Source organism: Chlorocebus sabaeus, chromosome 1, assembly GCF_047675955.1.
Source record: "Chlorocebus sabaeus isolate Y175 chromosome 1, mChlSab1.0.hap1, whole genome shotgun sequence".
Lineage (NCBI taxonomy): Eukaryota > Metazoa > Chordata > Mammalia > Primates > Cercopithecidae > Chlorocebus > Chlorocebus sabaeus.
This window is the reverse complement of record NC_132904.1, coordinates 83,375,888-83,397,524: the sequence shown is the minus strand read 5'-3', so window position 1 is coordinate 83,397,524 and position 21,637 is coordinate 83,375,888. Positions and strand designations below refer to the sequence as shown.

The following is a 21,637-nucleotide window of genomic DNA, read 5'->3' as shown; positions in this document are numbered from 1 at the left end:
ATATAAAAATGTAGTTATTCTACATGGTAATAATTTTTTTTTCCTTTCCTAAATTAAGGGCTCTAGATTTAGAGAGGATGGCATGAAATCCGGGTTCAAATCCTAGTTGTTATTAATCACCAGTGTGACCTTGAGCTAACTGCTTAATATCTATATGACCATTTCCTCATCTGTCCAATGAGAGAGATTAAGGCTAGTACTTACCTCTAAGTGTTGTAAAGTTACAAGAAATAATATAAGTAAAGCACATATTAATATTAATAGTAAGATACCTGATACATATGTTCAATATTAAGAGCATTTTGAGTAGCAAAATATTTATAAGGGCTAAGGGAACACAGAGAAATGGGAGAGAAGGATGTCTTGCATGTGGATGGCAGGGGACTAGGATGTACCTTGGAATGGATGAGAGGATGGATGGATGGATGGATGGATGGATGGATAGATGGATGGATGGATAGATAGATAGATAGATAGATAGATAGATAGATAGATAGTTGGATATATGGATGGATGGTTGGATGGATGGACAGACGAACGGACAGATGGACGGACGGACGGATGGATGGATGGATGTGTGGGTGAATCAGTAGATGATTGGATGGATGGATGGGTGGAGGCAGGGTAATGGTGGTGCAGGAGAGGGGTTAGCACAGGATCTGTTGTTTAATCTGGTCTTGACAGAAGCTGTTTTTATGTCCCACTAGCTTTCATGTCATCCGGAGGATGAACAAGGTGTGAAAAAATACTGGTATAAGGGCTCCTTTTCCATTTCTGTATAATCCACAACACATAACTCTGATACAGTGAGACAACAACACACCAGGGATTTGGGGTTTGGGAAGGGAGAGGCAGACAGAGAAGCAATGTTGTCAGGGAAGGCATTGGCAGTGGTGGAGAAATTCAGGTGCTTTGGGACAGGGAACATTAACAAGGAGGCTGAGGCAGTGGTACACATTTGGACCTATTCCTGAGTACTGGTAAGACACAGGGACTCCATCACATAGTTAACAGGATCTTTGAGGAAGAGTTGAGATCCTGCAGGTGGGGCTGTGAGCTTGCAAAATTTGGGTATTAATAACTTATTCATTCCCTCGGGTTGGTGGAACGAGGACATTTGGGTTACACAAAGTTTTAAGTATTCACAAGATTATTTATTCCCTTTAGTGGGTCTCCTGTGAATTTTAATCATCTTTTTCACTTCTTTCTGTGATATTTCCAGAAGGAAGAAAACTAACATCAAAGTGCCTCACTACATACTATGTTAGGTTTAGTCAGGTTACCCTGTAAGACGTCTCTTTTTTACAAACAAATGAGAAATTGGGGGATAAAATGGGTCAAGTAACTTACCCAAGGCCACGGCTGTTTATTAACAGACTAGGATGAATTATTCCCAATGTGTGACACAATCCTGTTGGGGCTCAGACCATGATTCCCCAAAGCACAGAGCTTTGGCATGCTGAGTACTTTGCACTGAAGGAAAATGGGAGGCCCTCAGAGGTAAGAAGTTCTCTCTGACCTTTTCCTGCTCTCCTTTCTTCTTCACCTATTTCTCCTTCAAAGTATCTCATAGAAACAAGAATTCCTCTTCCCCAAAGAAAGCTATAAAACCTGGAAATGTCACTCTCTGTCCTTCTGTCTTCTTCCCTGAAAACCCTCATGTTACAGGTGTCCTGTCCTATACCAGGAGGAAGGAATGTTACACAGAGAGGCTGAAAAGAATCTGAACAAACAGGCCTTGCTGGATTTCCCCTTCAGTTTATTGCCATTTGCGTGTACTTTTTGTCCAATCTCATTTCTACACAGTGTTAACCAAACATAAAATACAGTTTTCTCCGGGTCTTTGCATCTTCATTTCTGAAGGTTCCCCTCTCACATAAAATGTTGATTAAATAAATTTGTTACGTTTTTCCCTTGCTAATCTGTCTTTTATTATAGGAGAGTTGGCTGTGACCCTTGTGATGAATGAGAAGAGGTATTACTTTTTCACCCCTACACTCCCATGGGTATGTCCAGGGTTACACGCAATTCCTCACATGCTAACTAAGACACAATCCCACAAGAAAGCCTATCAGTAGACAATTGCATGACACTGACACGATTATAACTGGAAACTCAAATCTACTGTTATATATATTAAATTGTGTTAAAATACACATAAGATAAAGTTTACCATCTTAACCATTTTAAAATGAACAGTTTGGTGATGGTATTAAGTGCATTCCCATTATCGTGCAACCATTACCACGATCCATCTCCAGAACTCTTTTCACCTTGCAAAGCTGAAACTCTGTACCCGTTTAATACTGTAATATATCTTCAAGAAAATAACTTGCCAACATTGCTTATCTATCTATTATTTCTAATACATTAATTGTGGTGACCACAATCCACTTCTATGTTATGACACCTCAGCTGGAAAGGCTGCCCTGCCATATGCCATTCAAGATGTATAGTAAAATTCTGAAGACCCACTAAGTTACCTACCCATGATGGACCAAACACCCAGGCATTGCCTTGAAAACACAAGGGTGGACTCGCAGAGCCTTTTGTGGACTGGTGCCACGTTCAAAGTTCAGGCCCGGAGTTGGATGGCCTCCCATAGGGAATGGAGCATGGCTACTTTGATTGAGAACTCTTCTCTGAGCAAGGGTCTTTAAACAAAGTCAGTTAAGTTAGAAAAACAAGCCAACTCTCCATCATGTTGTGGCCCTAAATATGACAGAAACAGATTCATGTGTACATTCGATTTATTCATGCCCTAGAGACAGACCTAGGAAAGGATGCACAGTCTTGAATATGGATTCCCTGTCCTGGAATTTTCCTTTCTGGGTCCCTCTACCCTCACTGCAAATTGGGGGACAGGAGTACGGGTCTTCCTCTAATTTTTGCATTCATTTCTCATCCATTGCTCTCTTGGTGTCTTTCTCCCTGCCTTCCATTTCTGAAAACATGGAGGAAATATGTTCATCACTGCATGAAATTGTCCAGCTAAATTAAAACTTCTTGAAGGCAAACACTGCATTTTTTATTTAAATATTTTCAATATGCATTAGTATTCAATAATAAAGACACAGAATAGAAACCAAAGTACTCCTCTTTCCTCTTTGTATAAACAATCTCTCATTGCTGGTAAGGGATCATGTATAAGTCAGATAAGAATAATAACAGCAGGCATGAATTAAGAACTACCCCTTGATCTAAGGGTCTTTTACATATCAAGGAATCCTGTGTTCCCAAGCCTCACATGTCAGTCAGACTCCAGCTAATCTCATGCCAGGTTTATCAGAAAGAATTCAGGAGTTACAAGAAACATGGGAGCTTAACTACAACATCTGTTACAGTTGTATCAAGCAATTTCAACCTTGAAATGAAGTCCGAGGGTTAAAAAACTGTACAAGTATATATATTTTATTTTACTTTTTTGAGACAGAATCTCTCTCTGTCACCTAGGTTGGAGTGCATTGGCACAATCTTAGCTTACTACAGCCTCGACCTCCCAGACTCCAGCAATCTTTCCACCTCAACCTTCTGAGTAGCTGGGACCACAGGCATGCACCACCACACTTGGCTAATTTTTTTATTTTTTGTAGAGATAGGGTCTCACTGTGTTGCCCAGGCTGGTATCGAATTCCCGGGCTCAAGTGATCCTCCTGCCTCCACCTCCCAAACTGCTGGGATTACAGGGATGGGCCACTGTGCCTGGTGTAAGCATATTTTTAAGAGTCTTGTTTCACTATGGAACCTGATTGTCTTGCTCTAGAAAGGCATTTTTATTTCACAGATTCTATGCTTACCTCCCTCACTTTTCTCCTCAGTGAATTATTGAAATATGGAACCAATAAATAGTCTTTAGCATCTAAATCAAACACATTGCAAAGCCTGGTATCATTAATAGTGTTAACTCATTTGAACTTCACAATAACCCTATGAGGCAGGTACCATCATTACACCCATTTACAAATAAGAGCTCTAAGTAACAAGAGATGAGAACTTATTCAAAAATACAGCTCCAGATAGCATAACTTCAGGTCTTGTGCTTTTAACCCCTATCCATTGTACTTCTGAGTTGGGTCTACTTATGTACATTGCAAAAAAAAAAAAAAAAAAAAATCTACTAACTAGAATAGAAAGAAAGGATTGCTCTTATTATATTCTTCAGGTAGATAGAATTATGCATCAAATCATTTAAAATTTTAGTCATCATCAAAAATCTTGCTTTAGGAAACACAGCAGTTATAATAATGGATTCTTTATTAGACGAAGCTCTGACCACAATAGTTGATCCCATCCTCTTTCTTCTCCATGCCTTCTCTTTGGCCCTATCAGGAACTCAGGTCCTTCTAGCCTTCCTCAAGGCCTCATTCTTTACCAGAGCAAACCTATCCCTTCAGATGAATCACTAACAGCTCTCCTGCTGTGCCTTCAACATCCCAGCAGGCTTATCATTTTGCTAGTGCGATGAGAAATTCACAACCTCTGACCTCAGCTGGGCCTCAGTATCACTGTGCAATGCTTTCCTGTGTTTCTGCTTTCTTGCAAGGGATACCTAAACTCTCCCCACGTCCTTTACACCTCTGCCCACTTCCTTTAAACCTCTAGTCCTGTCCTCATTGAGTTGAGTGACGGGCAAGTCATGTAAAAGCTCTATGTCTTACTCTCTTAATCTATAAGAAGATTAACTTAGATTAGTATTTTTCAAATTTCATCCAGATCTATGAACATTGTATGTCTTTTCTAGTATTGAAGCCTTCTTTTGTTTTCCTCTGCAATATTTTGTAGCTTTCAGTGTATCTGTATTGTATTTTCATTTATACCCAAGTATTTTGCATGTTTGATGTTGTTATAAATAAACTTGTAAAATATTTTAATTGCTTGTTGATAGTATATAAGAAGTATAAGTATATTGACTTTGTAACCTACAGCCTTGCTAAATCCACTTATTAGTTCAGTTGGTTGTTACAGATTCTTTACTTTTTTTTTTTTTTTTTAAGAAGTAGATGTATTTTACCATGGAGCTCACTAAGAAATCCTTAAATAGACAACTGAGAATGGTATACATTGGGTTGTAAGAGACAATTCTACCTGATCACTCAGGAAGTAATGAAAACCATTTCATTATCAGTTAGTTTGAGTTCCGATGTGTTCAGGTTTCTCTTCTAGAGTTGCTCAAGACTGGTGATGCCTTCACTGTGGGTGGGCTACCTGCCCTTGCCTCTTGCCAGTCTGAGATGCTGCTTCTTGCCTCCAACACTCTGCACCATGCTGGCTGCCAGCTGGGTCTCCACCTCTCATTTGAAGATTAGCTTCTCATACACCCTCTCTTTGCCTTGAGAGCTGGTTGGGCAGTATATTCTGACTCAACAAGCACTTTGTTCCATGCTTCACACTCTGGTAGTCATGGAAGAGAAGAGTGTGAGGAAAGAATGGTTTCTAGTGCTTAGAAACTGAGATAAAAAAGAATCCTAGGCTGGGCATAGTGGCTCATGCCCATAATCCCAGCACTTTGAGAGGCTAAGGCAGGAGAATCACTTGAGTGCAGGAGTTTGAGAACAGCCTGGGCAACATAGCAAGACCCCATCAACAAAAAAAAATTAGCCAGATGTGGTGGTGTGCATCTGTAGTCTCGCCTACTCGGGAGGCTGAGGCAGGAGGATCCCTTGAGCCAGGGAGTTTAAGGGTGCAGTGAGCCATGATTTTGCCACTGCACTCCAGTTTGGGAGACAGAAACAGAGCAAGATCCTGTCTCAAGAAAAAAAAAAAAAAAAAAAAGAATCACGCCTTGAGCAGAAGAACAGACTTCTGATACTTTCTGTGTGAACCATTAAGCTTCCAGGCTGCAGGAGTCCAGTGGCTTTTCTACTTCGCCTTTGCGATCAGTTGTCATGTAGGCAGGGTAGGGATGGAGGAGTGAAAGGAGTTACCTAGGAAATCACAATAGAAGGTACACAGAAAAGCAGCCATTGTATTTGACCCCACCCCACACTCTTTCAGTTCTCTTCATTACTCAGTAATAGTGGAATAATCTGAACACTGTACATATATATTCACAGTATTTTAAGATGTGAAAGTATATTCAGGACTTCTCATGAATTTTAATTGGGTTCACCAGTATTAAAAACTGGATCTTCTTGCTCTTTGTTTTTGATCTTTCACTTCCGTGGCCTGTTGTCTTTCCTCCTTCACAACATTGGTCGCACTCTCTCATAACTGCCTATCCACTACAAGACTGAGTTTTGAGGGGCAGGCCTTATATGTGATATGGTCAGAGGTTATCCCTGTGCCCCGTACACTACCAGGAACAATGGGAGGGGATCATTCCTTAGGATTTTCCATGCAAGCAATCATGTTGTCTGTGAAGACAGACAATTTTACTTTGTTCTTATCAATCTTCATGACTTCTTTTTCTTGCCTATGACACTGGCTAATTCCTTCTAAATGTCATATGGAAGTGATAAGAGCAGACATCCTTACTTTGTCTTTCATTGCAGGGAAAAAACATTTAGTACTTTACTATTAAGAATTATGTTAAATGTAAGATTTCTTCATAAATGCCTTTTATCATCTTAAAGGGCATTTAGGACGCCCTTCCTATTTTAGCATTTAAGCTTCTTCCTATTTTGCCAACCCTTTTAAAAATAAATGAATGCTGGATTTTGTCAAAAACTTTTTTGACATCTATTTTGTTAATCATATGCTTTTCCTCCTTTATCTTCTTAGTCTGGTTAATTAAAATAATTGATTTTTTAATGTTAAACTACCCTTACATTTCTGAGATAAATCCTATTTTTGCTATAATGTATTATTTGCTGGGTTTTATTTGGAAATATTTTATTAGACATGTTTTTATGTACATTCATAAGGTATACTGATTTTTAGATTTTTTTGAAAATGAAATGTTTTGGTATCAAGGCCATCTGCCCTCTTAAAACAAATTGGAAATTATTTTTCCATTTTCTAAAAAGGAATGTGTAAGATTACTATTATTTCCCTTTAAATGTTTGATAGAACTCACTGGTGAAGCGATCTGGACCTCAAATTTTCTTTGTAGAAGGTTTTTAGTTATTCATTTTTTAATGGAGACAGGATTTCATCATGTTGTCCAAGCTGGTCTTGAACTCCTGGGCTCAAGCTATCTGCCTGCTTTATCTACAGGCTCAGCCTGTAGATTTTTAATTATGCATTTTTTTCACAGATATAGGGCTATTAACAATTTTTTACCATTTCAAAAAGTACCTTTTGGTAAATCATGCTTTCTAGGAAAATTTTTCACTGTCAAATTAAATGACATAAAGCTTTTGTAATATTTCTTTAATAACTGTAGGATCTGCATATATCCCTTTTTTCATTACTGAAATTGGTAATTTGTGATTTCCCTCCTTCTCCCTCCACTTTTTTTAAAAACCAGTCTAGGTAAAAATTTAGTAATTTTATTCATCTTTTTACAGAACGAACTTATGGCTTTTTTTTTTTTTTTTTTTTTACTTTGTTTCTACTCGTATTTATCATATCCTTTCTTCCATGTACTTTGGGTTTAATTTGCTCTTCATTTTCCAGCTATTTAAGATGAGAAGTTATAGCATTGATTTTCATCCTTCCTCTAGCCCTCCTTCTCTCTTTCTCTCTGTCTCTCTCTCTTAAAAAAGTATTTAAACTATAAATGTCCCTCTAAGTATTGATTTAACTGCATCTCATAAATTTGGATAGACTGTATTTTTATTATTCATTTTGAAATATTTCCAAATTTCTCATGTGATTTATCCTTTGAATCATGAGCTATTCAGAAGATTATTAATTTATTTCCAAATAATTGGAGATTTTTCTAGATATTTTAAATTGAAATTTTATTCTGTTTATTCCATTGTGGTCAGATAACTCATAGTCAGTATGATTTCAGTCTTTCAAAATTTATTGAGACTTGTTTTATAGCCCAGAACATAGCCTATTTTGGTGAATTTCCTGTCCCATTGAAAAGAGTGTGTATTCTGGAATTAATGGTTAGATTTACACGGATTTGTCTACTTGCTCCATCAATTATTCATAGTGAAATGTTAAAATTTCCATCTATAATTTTGGATTTATTTATCCCTTATTTCTGTCAGTTTTAATGCATGTAGTTTGAAAAATCTGTTATTAGGTGAAATCCTTTCATCTTTATTAAAAGACCTCTTTAATGTTGATATTATTCCTTATCTAGATACTTACTTTGAGATTACTACAGACACACTGAATATCTTATGATTGGTGTTTGATAGGGTTTAGCTCTGTGTTCCTATCCAAATGTCATCTTGAATTATAATTCAAATTGTAATTCCCACGTGTTGGAGGAGGGACCTCGTGGGAGGTGATTAGATCATGGGGGCAGTTCCCTCATGCTGTTCTCATGACAACAAGTGAGTTCTCATGAGATCTTATGGTTTTGTGAGGGGCTTTTCCCCGCTTCACTTGGTGCTTCTTTCTCCTGCTGCCATGTGAAGAAGGACGTATTTGCTTCCCCTTCCACCATGATTACAAGTTTCCTGAGGCCTTCCCAGTCAAGCTGAACTGTGAGTCAGTTATACCTCTACCTTTATAATTTATCCAGTCTTGGGTATTTCTTCATAGCAGCATGAAAACGAACTAATGCAGTGTTTGCATGGTACATCTTTTTCCATTTTTGCTTTTAATCTGTTTGAGTCTTTATATTTAACATAAGTTCTTGTAAACTGCATGAAGTTGGACCTAGCTTCTTTTTAGCTCTGGCAATCTCTTCCTTTTATTTTAATAATCTAGTTCATTGACCTTTAATGTAATTATTGCTATGATTTGGTTGTAATATTTCTATTTGTTTTTCCTTTCCTAGGTTTTTTTCCCTCCGTTTTTATTTTGGGTTCATTCGATGTTTTTTAGTATTTCATTCTAACTCTTTAATTGGATTTTAGCTATTCCTTTTTGTATTTTTTTTTAAATGACTGCTCTAGGAACTGCAATATGCAGCATTTTGTCACTATCTTTCTTGAATTAATATTATCCCACTTCACATATTAGACACTTAACAACGGTATAATTTTGTTTATATCCTCTCTTGTCTTTGTACTATTGTTATGTGTTCTATGTCTATACATGCTTTAAATCCCACATTAGTTTGTATTATTTCTCCTTAAACTGTCAAATAACTTTTAAAGAGTTTAAGTAAGCACTTTAAACCATTTGTTTATCATTTCTTTGCTCTTTATTCCTTCCTGTAGATACAAATTTGTTATTATATTCCTTCAATTTGAAAAATTTTCTTTAGAATTTCTTATAGTGCAAGTGAAGTGTGACTAACTGTATTTATTTTACCTTCAGTTTTGCCAGACATTTTCACTGACTAAAACACAGATGCTCCTCACCTTGGAGGAGCATCTTGGAGTAACATCCTGATAATCCCATTGCAAATTTAAAATGCCATAAATTGAAAATGCATTCAAATGCACCTAATCTGCCTAACATCACAGCTTAGACTAGCCTACCTTAAACATGCTCAGAACATTCCCATTGGTCTACAGCTGGGAAAAATCATTCAATGCAAAGCCAATTTTATAATAAGGTATTGAATATCTCATGTAATTTATGGAATATTATACTGAAAGTAAAAAACAGAATGGTTGTATGGGTACATGAAGTACAGTTTCTGCTGAATGCATATCACTTTCATACCATCATAAAATTGAAAAATCCTAAGTCAAACCATCATAAGTCAAGGACTGTCTGTATTTTGTAAAATTCAGCTTTCTTTTCAGTCATTCTATTCTCTTCTGACCTTCACTGCTTCTGATCTGAGTCAACTCATTCATATTATTGGTTTCCTATATATGTCTTTTCTCTCTCTCTCTTTTGTCATGTTAGAATTTTCTGTTTATCTTTTATTTTCAACAGTGCTTTCTTTGTATATCCTGCTCGAGGTTTGCTGAGCTTTCTGGGTCTATGGCTGACAAAATGTGTAAAAATTTCAGCCAGTATTTTTTTTAACAGCTTTATAAAGATTTAGTTTATGTACTAAACAATTCACCTACTTAAAATGTACAATTGAATGGTTTTTAGTCTACTTACAGATTTGTACAATGATCGCCACACTTATAACATTTTAATTACTCCCAAAAGAGATCCTGTACCTGTTAGCAGCCACTCCCTGTTCCTCTTCTCCACATTCCAGCTGTAGGCAACCACTACTCTACTTTGTCTCTCTATAAATTTGCCTATTCTGGACATGTCTCAGTCAATGTGTTTTTAATTAACTATCTGATACTGTTTCACATCTTACTGAGATTCTGCTTATGCCTATTCTGTTTTAACTTTATTCTTCAGATTCAATTATTTCTATTGATCTAACTAAAAGTTTACTAACTCTTTATTCAACTATTACGCTCATCCTGTGAATCTTAAAATTTGAGATAGTCTTCTTTGCAGTTATAGAATTTTCATTTTTTTCTTTTTAGTTTCTATGTCTCTGCTAAGATTTCTCTTCTATTTATTGATTATGGTAATTTTTAAGTTCCCTGAATGTATTTATGAAAACATCTTTAAAGTCCTTATTCACTTATTTCAACATAGGAATGCTCTTAGGTTGGTTTCTATTTGCTGATTCCTCAGTTTACTATGGGTCACATTTCCCTGTTTTGTTTTCACATGTCTAATTTTTAATGTACACTGGTCAATGTGGATAATATGTCATAGAGGTTCTGGGCTTTATTATCTCTTTCCTTTTTTTTTTTTTTTTTAAGGGACAGGGTCTTGCTCTGTTGCCTAGGCTGGAGTGCAGTTGCATGATTATAGCTCACTGTAGCCTTGAACTCCTGGGCTCAAGTGATCCTCCCACCTCAGCCTCGCAGGTAACTGGGGCTACAGGTGCACACCACTACACCTAGAAAATTTTAAAATATTTTGTAGAGAAAGAGTCTATGTTACACAGGCTGGTCTCAAACTCCTCGCCTTAATGATCTTCCTGATGCAGCTTTCCAAAGCACTGGTATCACAGGTGTGAGCCACTGTGCCCAGCCTTTATTATCTCCTTCTGAAGAGTGTTTTGTTCTAGCAAAAACTTAAATTACCAGTAGTTCACCTTGGTATTGTGAAGTTTTGGTTTTGGTCTTTGTTAGAGCATGTCTATTTTGGTTCTGCATTTAGTCCTAGGTCAGTTCCCTTAGTCCTCCTGGCACATGAACTTTATTCCAAACCACTGCCTTTCTGAGATTCTGATGGACAACCCAAGCTTTCTGCCATGCCTCTTTAACATTGTGGAACTCAAACTCCAAAATCTGTCTTGTGGCAGGCAGTTGCTAAAACCTCCATTGAGCCCTTTTGGCTCTCCAGCTATTATTTGCCCCTCTGCACAACTTGGTGCTTTTCTCTAAACATTCATGTCAGAGGCGAGCTGAGGACTTGAGGGTATTTTATTTGGGGAGCCATTTCTGTGGCTCCTTCCTTCCAGGATTTCTGACCTCAATTTCTTGCTACTGTGGAAGCCCTGAACTCTGTCATCTGATTTTTAAGGCCAATAAGACTGTGCCTTTCTGCTGGAGCTGTATCCTCTGAATGCTGTAGAGATAAGGGAATGTCTTCAGGTGGAATATCACTAAATTTGGATCTCACCCAATGTGGTTCCTTCTTTCAAGGGCCAAACTGTCTCCAATTTATACCAGGTGTTTGTTGTTGTTGTTATTGTTGTTTGTTTGTTTGTTTAACTCTCTGGGACCTTTATACAGTTGTTTTAGGAAGTATTTTATCCAGAGTTTGTAATTGTCAAAATTGTAACACCAGTGTCTTTTACAGTACAATAAAGATTTTATATTTTAAATAGCCAGCTTATCAATGCTATAGAAGGAGAATATCAGAAAGAAAATAACTTCAATGTGAAGGAATGATTTTAAATTAGAAATAACACAGCCAATAACAATATAACAATGATTATACTTCATTAAGTATTTACTAAGTGCCAGGGGCTCTGCTAAGTGCTTTATCTTTATTGGTTTATTTGCTAATCATAGCAGCCCAAAAAGTGAGTATCATCAGAACCATTTTAGAGATGAAAAAACTGAAGCACAGAGAGATTCAGGAACTTTCCCAGAAATTGCAACAAGTAAGCTGCAGAACCAGGAGCCTAGCTTGCATGGTGACAGAAGTTCCATGAGCTTTGATGAGCTCTTTAACTTTGGGATTAGTGAGGCTTATTTATTATGGTTATTTTGAAAAAGCATTTTATGCCAGCGTCTCAGGGTTTCTTGTTGCCCTCTAGGAGAAGACAATGTTGCAAATCCAAGAGATGTTCTTATTCTGGCTCTGGGCCATAAGAATTGCTGTATTTTCTGACCACAAAAAGTACCAGCTTCTGCAACCCAGAGGCTCAGGGCTTACATCTTTTTCTAGTCTCCAAAAAGTGCTGAAGGCTACAATGTAAACAGTCCTTCAGGATGAAACAGAGCAGGGTAAATACATCTGCAGGCATACACAGGCTAAAAAGTTTGCTCAACACACAGAGCTCTAATGGCAAACACAGCAAAGCAAACATGACAATGAGAAGGGGAAAGAAGATGAAACTGAAGAAAGTCTGCTGATCAGACCCAGGGGTTTATTAGCTTGAACATCTGGTTCCCTGGAGAAGTATAGGGAGGAAACTGGGAGACCCATATCTGCCTTCTTCAAACACTTGAACTAATTTTGACATAGCCTATAATTGGGACAGTGAAAGCCATTTGGAGAGGGCTTTGTCCATATCACAATTTGGCATCTAAGATGTAAATATCTTGAATGTTGTCATTCATCCCAGCTGAGTCAAAAACAAAAAGATAATTATCAAATTAAGGCACTCTTAAAGTGAGCTCAACAGGCAATGCTCAAGTGGCCTGCTCTGGACTAAGGAAAACTCAGCCTAATGCAATCTGGACTTATAACAATTTGGGACCACTTGGCCCAGGGGAACTCCATAGTACCAACTGTTAAAGGTACTTCCTTAGGTAAAGATTGCCTCCAATAGGGGCTCTATAAATTAGGAAGAGGGAATTCTCCTCCTGTTTACCCACATACACTACCCCCATGATCTTCTTATCCATGCAAACTAATAAATCTTAAAATACACAGGTGGCTTTTTCAGTGGGTTGTTGATTAATTGGTACTGAAATCTTGAGTGTTCCCAGTTGGTTGTTAAGACAGAGGGTCTTTAATCCTCTCGGTTTTCTATTTACTAAAATGGAAAATGGCATCATTTAGGGATTGGTCAAATACATTTGTTGGCAAGACTGAAAAATGCCCATCAGATGAATGGTCAATAGTACAAAAAGGCTAATTCTATAGGGTACAAAGAGACAAGGTTAAGATCAATGTACAAAGCACTGTGTCTCATAGCCCTACCTGCCCATTGGTCTGCCTTGAGAAGTAATGAGTCTCCGGGAGAAGAGGAGCAACCCATTGTAGAGGGAGCCAATCATATGATGAGTGTGTGAGCTAATTGATTTCCAGGTGTCCTGCCAGCTCTGAGATCCAGTTTTTCTAAATTGTTCTGAAACATTTCTTGAGCTTTATCTATGTTCCAAGCACAATGCTAGGTGTTGGGGGCATACAATTGAAGACAAAGTGCCCCCAAAAGCATGCAGGATGCCTGGGGAGACAGGCACATAGACCATTTCCATTGGGCTTGTAGGTGCTGGACTATGGTTTTTTGCAGGACACTATGGGAACACAATATAGGGGGCAGCTTAGCCCAGTCTTGGGTACTGGCAAGGGAAGGGGTGGAGAAATTATTCCTGTGAATAAGCTGAGTCTGGAAAAGTTAATAGGAGAGGGATAAATGGAGATGGGGACAATCTGGAAATGAAGGTGGGGTAAAAAGTGGGGCCAGGTAAGACAGAAGTATACATGACATAGACATTATTATCTGCATGCACAGATGACAAAAGTGATGCTTGAGCAGGTTGAATTAAATGCCTAAGATTTGAAGTCAAAGAGTCCTGAATTCCAGTCTCAGTTCTGCAACTTTCTCATTGAGGCAATACCTAGCAAATTATTTAGCATCTCTGAGTCCCAATTTCCTCATCTACACACTAGAGCAAATGAAACTGCCCACCTAATAAGGTTGTTGTAAGGATCATATGAAGCAGTGTATGCAAAGCACTCAAAGCCTTCAGTGTCTGTCTCAGCACATTGTAAGCACACAATAATTATGAAAATTAACTTTTAAAAATATCCGTTCAAGATTACACAGAAAATGACACTGTGTGGATCTGAACTTATCTGTATTAAATAGCCAGCACCAACAGTGAAGTGATCTGCTCTGGGTGGCAGCAAGGAGAGGTGCAGGGTCGGTAGAGAATTTCAAAATAATAAAACTGAATAAATATTGGCCTGCATTTCATTATTGTCAAGCCTAGAAAACTCCAAACAATGTCAGTGATAAGATACTCTGTCACCAAATATCTTTTATTGGTCTAAAAAATTCTAAACAATTGCTGTGTTGTTACTGTTGGGTTTTAATAATATATTGAAAGCCACAGTGGCCTCTGACAGGTTATAAACCAGAGAGGGTTCCCTGGATCGCATTCAACTGAGCATAGTTTTCACATTTGAAAGTGTGATGTTTCTTTATTCCCTCCTGATCCCACAGGGCCTCAACAGTCTCCACATTTCTTTTATTTTTTCCTAGAAAAAAACAACTGACACCCCAACCAGTGGAGTGAGTTGTTTGGATTAAATTGTGTCCATCTGAAGCCTCACAGAATTGCAAAGATGTCACCCTGAGATGGGCAACATGTTCATGCTTAGTGACCACGGACAGCTTTGGATGTTGGAGCTCCCCAGAGTAGAGAGCTCTAGATGAGGAGCTAAAATAGGGGATGTGGAAAGAGGACAGAAGCAAGGTTTAGAAAGAGGAAGCTGGTCATTTAAGGGTGGGAGTGGAGAAGATGATCCAAGTAGGGAGAGAGAGTAAGCCCAGAAAAGGGAGACGGATAATAGGGTGGGGTCAGGACGAAGCATCAACAATGTTCTTCCACCTCACAGTTTTCACCAAGGCAAAGGGCTATACATTTGTTTTTAGTGTTCTGCTGGGTTGGAAGAATTAAAAAAATAGAAATAAAAATCCCCAAAGCCTTGGAACTAATTACAGCAGATGATGCACACTCTTGTAAACACAGGAGAAGAGAGGGACAGTGCTCTTTTGAAAAGATCATTTGAATAAAGTAGCCAAAAAATTGATAGGGACAAGATTATGGTATTTAGGCACAGAGATCCTACAAACCCTCCTTGTGGAAAGCATATATGTGTGCCTAATCATCTAAGTAGTTGGATTTTAGGAGTTGATGGAAGATAAATGAAAGATCATTGCAGATTTTACAGACATGGTCTACAAAATGGCAGGATACTCCTGTGATGGTCAATGCCACCAACTCTCTTCACTATTTCTTCACATGAAAATATAAATCAATTAGTTAATCAATCACCTTGTATTTGTTGGGCATTTACTTTGCTTCAGGTACTTTACTAAACCCTGAGGCTACAGTTACCTACACAATCCCTATCCTCACCAAGATTAGTCTAGCAGTGGTGAAAGGCCTTAAACAAACTATTATATATACAATAACAAATTAAATGACTTCAAGGAGGTAAAGTGCTGTGAAGGGAAAGTACAGGGTGCTAAGGGAGTTTATGATGGAGTGAGGTCAAAGAGGCTTTACCCAACCACCCTGTGATTAGATATAATGGGTTGGAATAATTCAACCATGGCCAATCTTAATGACAAAGCAAGAGTAACATGAGCCTCAGAGTAACCTGGTGGGATCATATGCGCCAAAATGAAACCCCTGACATTTGCCAAGGGTGACTCCAGGAAGTTCTTTAACACATTCAGACTAAGGTATATTTAGGAGTTATCTATACTCACATAACTTTATCTTGTACAATGCAACATATCTGGATAAAAAATAGAAATCCAAATTACACACAGGCAATTATATACAATGGTAGCAACATGCATAGTGGAAAAGCCAACACTGGACAAAATACTTTAAGTGAGTACTAGATACAATTGGCGCTAGGCTAGGGGCCCTAGGACTAGCCAAATGAACTTACAGTGAAAAAAGACACAGTGAAGAAAAAGACTTAGTGGGCAGACTCACAGATTCAGAAAAAGACTTACTGGAAGGGGTATTATTCCAGAAGGGAGGGAAAGGATGCCAAACAGCCTGGATCAACCATTGAGTATTTGAAAATTGGGTACAACAAACTCAACAAATAATTAAGCAATATGCTAGTGCTTTTTTTCTCTTTAGCCATGGGTCAAAGACTGCACTGGGGAGCCAAACCTCCGAAAATCATCTGCAGAGCAGCAGCAAAAAAAGGGCCCTGCTGAGGTAGGAGGCAGGGCTCCCTTCTCGACAAGATTGAAGACTTGGGAAACAGGGAGGAGGGGAAAGCACCTCTCTGTAAGACACACCCACCAGTGACAGTTTACCATTGCCATAGCAGCATGCAGAAGTTACCACCCCTTTCCATGGTGATGATCTGGAAGTTACCACCCTTTTTATAGAAATTTCTGAATCATTTGTCCCTTAATTTGCATGTAATTAAAAGTGGGTATAAACGTGATTGCAGAACTGCCGCTGAGCTGCTACTCTCAACACACTGCTTGTGGGGTAGCCCTGCTCTGCAGGCGCAGCCATGGAGCTGTAACACTGCTGCCTCAGTAAAGCTGGCTTTTTCCTCCACCTGCTCGCTCTTGAATTTCTTCCTGAGTAAAACCAAGAATCTTCCCAGGTGGATCCCCAATTTTGGGACTTGCCTGACCTGCAATATTGCCACCTTAGGAGAGCCTCTTAGCATGGCTATTTATTGAGGTCTTTCTGAATGAGCAATCCTGCGCTAAAAGCTTTATGTACAGTATTCCATTTAAAGCCTATAACACATATTTTGTGGCAGCAGAGCCAGTAGATGCACAAAACAACAAATTACAGTCATGACTCCATGATTGAACTTAGTAAGTGCATTCCAAAACTAGAACTATAAATTTCAACTTTATGAAGACAAACATTTTTCCATTAGAAAACTTCTATGTTAATTTTAGCTGGAAAAATCTAATCCTGCTGCTGATTTGCTAGAGTTTGCTTAAGTGTTCCCTAAGGCAATGGAACAAAGAGATATGCATTTAAAGGCTTCAGTGAAATAATTAATTGCTGCTCTAAAGATATACCAACGTTATTTCATGATTTTTGGCGTTCTTCCTCTTTGCATGTAAGGATAGACAAGGACTGCATGTTTTTCTTTTTCAATTATTTAGGAGTGAAAAGAAGTCTATTTTTGGCTCAATATGCTATACTACTGAAAAACTGATCCTTATTTTACCCATTACAATAACATTTGTGAGAACTGGGTGAGAAGAATTTTTACCCAAGAACTTTCTTTTGTGTCTTGTGTATAGTTACATCATTATAAGGAAAGAAGAATCGCCTTGCTTTGCCAGCTTATGTCTCATGACAGGGCAAGGGCATCTCTGTGGCAGGCTTTTGATGTTCTAGAATGATGTAGGAGGTTTTAAGCCAGCTAGAAGAGGATCCATGAACCTGTAAAATTGCAAATGGTATGTTTTTGTTATGTACATGCTTTTTATCTAGGATGGGTCCATAGCTTTCATCTGAATCTCAAAGATGTCTTCAACAAACCAATGATTAAGAGCACTGCTGTAGAACTTTGTAAAGGCATAATTAACCAAATTTATGAAATAGAGAATTCTTGTTGTACTAATTATATGTAAATGTAGTGTCACACTTCTTGTTCTCAAAAGAGTATCAAATGAGTTACAAGTTCCATGTTTGTGACTTAAATGTTTTCTCTCTGAGGTTCTCTAAGTCTATCCATTTGTTATAAATATCCTATCTTCACCCTTGATATTATATAAGAAGGTTGTCTTTTGTTTGCTGAGATTGTCTAGAGGTGGTATTTTGATTTTTTTCTTCCAATAGAGAAGATGCACTTGCTCCAATACAATCACTTTCACTTGTCATTCTTCTTGAATATCAGAAAGCATCTGTAGGTAACTGATTAGGCTACATGATGTATGTGCATATGAAAGCATATGGGTGTATACATGATAACTGATGTTGAAAATGAGTACCCCTTACTAATCAATATATAAACCATGTATGTCTCAACTACCTACTGACTCCATCTTTACATGGTTTCACATTGAAAGAAGTTTAATCCTTCATCTAAAATAATCAAAGAGAAATCTACATTTTTATTGACGTCTCTTAAAGAGCACCAAATGGGAAGCACTAATGCAAAACAAAAATGACTTGACATTCTCATTTTCCATCCCATGCACTTTTAACATGTGTGTGGTACCTGCTCTAAAGTATTTCTCCTCTCCCACTCCAGGTTCTCTAAAATTTCCCACAGTTCAGTCTATTTAGGCTCTGATATTGCCTCTCTTCTCTCTGTCATAATTCTATGCTATGTATCAATTTAATCTCTCTGGTTTCTTTCTTTTACCTGTTCTGTCACTACCCCAATTCCCCTCCCACTTCCCACTAGAAGCTGACCCAGCAAACAGCAATGCTTTCTTGGGTGGGGGATTGGATAAAAGGTTTACATTTGAAATTCATTTCGTTTGTTCTGACACCAGTGCAAAGAAAAACAGCACATCAATTTGAGAGCTAAACATATAACATTGATTTGAAATTTTATATTTCTTGACTAACTCGTCTAATAATTTAACAGTTCACACCTGATTAATTTGCTAAAATGAACTGTTTACACATATTAGTCAACACATAGTTGCTTTGGATCATTCTCATCATATTAACTCACTATTCATAACAAACACACACACACATCCCACCACTACCACCCTTTTAATGTTTAATTTTTTATTTTAATTGAACCAATCTTTTACTCTAAGTACCGTGGTACAGAGCTTGATCCAGGAAGGAAGAGCTTTAAGCTTCAGGCAGATGGAAAATTAATTTGAGTAAAAGCATCTCGGCATCAGGGAAAGTTTGGCACATCTAAATCCTGTAAGTACTTAGCCTCTCTTCTTTTATCACCATTAAAACCTGGAAACCATTGTTCAGTTCCCACCTATGAGTGAGAACATGCGGTGTTTGGTTTTCTATTCTTGTGATAGTTTGCTAAGAATGATGGTTTCCAGCTGCATCCATGTCCCTACAAAGGACACAAACTCATCCTTTTTTATGGCTGCATAGTATTCCATGGTGTATATGTGCCACATTTTCTTAATCCACACCGGGGCCTATCATGGGGAGGGGGGAGGGGGGAGGGATTGCATTGGGAGTTATACCTGATGTAAATGACGAGTTGATGGGTGCAGCACACCAACATGGCACAAGTATACATATGTAGCAAACCTGCACGTTGTGCACATGTACCCTACAACTTGAAGTTTAATAATAATAAATAAATTTAAAAAAAAAAACAAAACCTGGAAACCAAACCTCCAGGGAAAATGTCATGGTGGGGTACGTGGGGCAGGGCACATTGGTAAATGTAAGTTTAAGAAGCCTTCAGTCTTTGTTCCCACAGCAGGGGAGCCCTATATGCCACCTGACATGAGGCCAGGGACATGGACATGCACATACATGGATTTCAGAATGTGCCAGTCCAGAGTCCTGGAAGCCAGTAATCCCAGGAATGATTGCTGCCAAAACCTGCCTGGGTTTTAAGAGCAAAGAGAACAAACAGCACAGGCCCATTAAACCTGCAAAGGTCCTTCTGAAGGTATCCATCAGAAGTAAGAAAAACTTGAACTTGATAAGTCAACAAGTGGCTTTCAGGTGACTGCATTGAGTTTCCTATTTGGGGCAGGACGTTTGTCTTGCCAGGAACAATGATCACTCATTGTAAACAGATTACAATCAACCGATCGATCAACAGTGACTAGAAACACCCACAGAAAAAGCCTCTGGACACAGAAGAAGTACCAGACTGGGAGTTGGGAGACCATTCTTTTCCTGGCTTTGTCATCAATTACCTGTGTGACCTTGGCCTTAAAGACACCTTTCAGTTCTAATATTCTCTGACACGAAAACCTTCATAGTCCACGATTTGAAACCAACGTACACATGAAAACATTACATAAGAGAGTGAACAACAGTGACATTTCCTGGCTCTGGGCTTTGGTTTCATCATTTGTAAAATGAGTAGGAGGAGAAGGGGGATTAACATCTCAAGTGTGGTCCAGTTTAAATGTGTGTGTCTGTTTTTACAGAAAGCACCATAACAGAAACTCCGTGTAAAGAAGCATTAAAAAATACCTTCTGCCCGCAAGAGGGTTCCAACCCAGATAGCTAGGAAAGATTTACACATACACACACACACAATCAAATAATTTATGAACAAAAATTTGACGATGTAATGTGTGTCAATATTAGCAAGCACTGATTGTTTGGAAATGGCTGTTAGAAATAATAGTAAAGCATAAAAAATGTGAAATGTGTAACAGAAAACAATGTGAAAGATATTTGTTCTGCATTCCCGACCTGGCTCCCGGCCCTACTGTGTACTGGGTCTTAACTTTTACAGGTGAATCCTGTAATCCATATTTGCATGTAGCTCCAAGCACTGCAATCAGTGCCCTGGCTTAGGGAATGTGAAATGACATGGCAGTAGTTCTCTGTCACAGTGAAGTGTTGCTCCTGCTACTTGTCTTGAAGTTTCCCTTGCCTCCCACCTCATTCATTCATTTAACAGAGAAGGTAGGTGCTTTGTTAGGTGCTGGGAGTGCAAAGGAAAGTAAGTCTTAAACATCACTTCCGTAAGATGTCAAATTACATGATGCCTCAGTGTAGGGTCCCATAGTTCCCTGGATCTCTCTTGAATTCCATACTAACTTGTTGCATGTATCAATAGTTCATTATTTTCTTATTGCTGACTAGTATTACAAGGTATAGATGTACCCGAGTTTGTTGAACCATTCACTCATTGAATGGCACTTGGGTTTTATTTTCTAGTTTTCTGCTATGAACACTTGTATATAGGGTTTTGTGTGAACATTAAGTTTACATTTCTCTGGGATAAATGCCAAAGAATGCAGCCGCTAGGTTGTATGGCAAGTACGTGTTCGTTTTGTAAGAAACAGCAAAACTATTTTCCAGAGTGGCTGTGTTACTCTACATTCTCACAATGAATGAATGAAAGAGCCAGTCTCTCTATCTTTTCCAGCATTTGGTAAAATCACTATTTTTTATTTTAGCTGTTCTTGTAGGTTTGTAGTGATATCTCATTGTAATTTAATTTGCATTTCCCTAATGAGTAATGATGTTGACAATCTTTTCATATGTTTCTTTTGCTGTCCATATCTCTTTTATTTCACTTCATAATTGGATTGTTTTACTGTTGAGTTTAGAGATTTTTACATTTCAAAATATAAGATCTTTGTTAGGTGATTTATAAACATTTTCTTCCACTCTCTAGCATGTTTTCTTATTTTCTGTTAAGAGTGTCTTTTGAAAACTGAGGTTTCTAATTTTCATGAAGTTTCATTCATTTTTCCATTATGAATTGTGCTTTTGGTGTCATGTCTTACAACTCTTCACCTAGCCCTAGGTCCTGAAGATGTTCTTTTATTTTTTTTCAAAAGTTGTATAGTTTTGTATTCTACATGTAAATCCATGATGCA

At 38.1% G+C, this 21,637-nt stretch overlaps 1 long non-coding RNA gene across 2 annotated transcripts in view; it reads right to left on the bottom strand.

Annotated features, from left to right (window-relative positions):
- The window catches only part of LOC119626598 (uncharacterized), a 62,713-nt gene that overhangs the window by 13,683 nt on the left and 27,393 nt on the right, over positions 1 to 21,637 (bottom strand). The window contains exon 3 of one of the 2 annotated variants that reach the window (XR_005242760.2): positions 1,594 to 5,924. The exons of the other annotated variant lie outside the window; for it this stretch is intronic. This is a non-coding gene — a long non-coding RNA (uncharacterized lncRNA). Of the gene's footprint in view, positions 1 to 1,593; positions 5,925 to 21,637 lie in introns of those variants that run through there. 2 annotated transcript variants of the gene reach the window in all.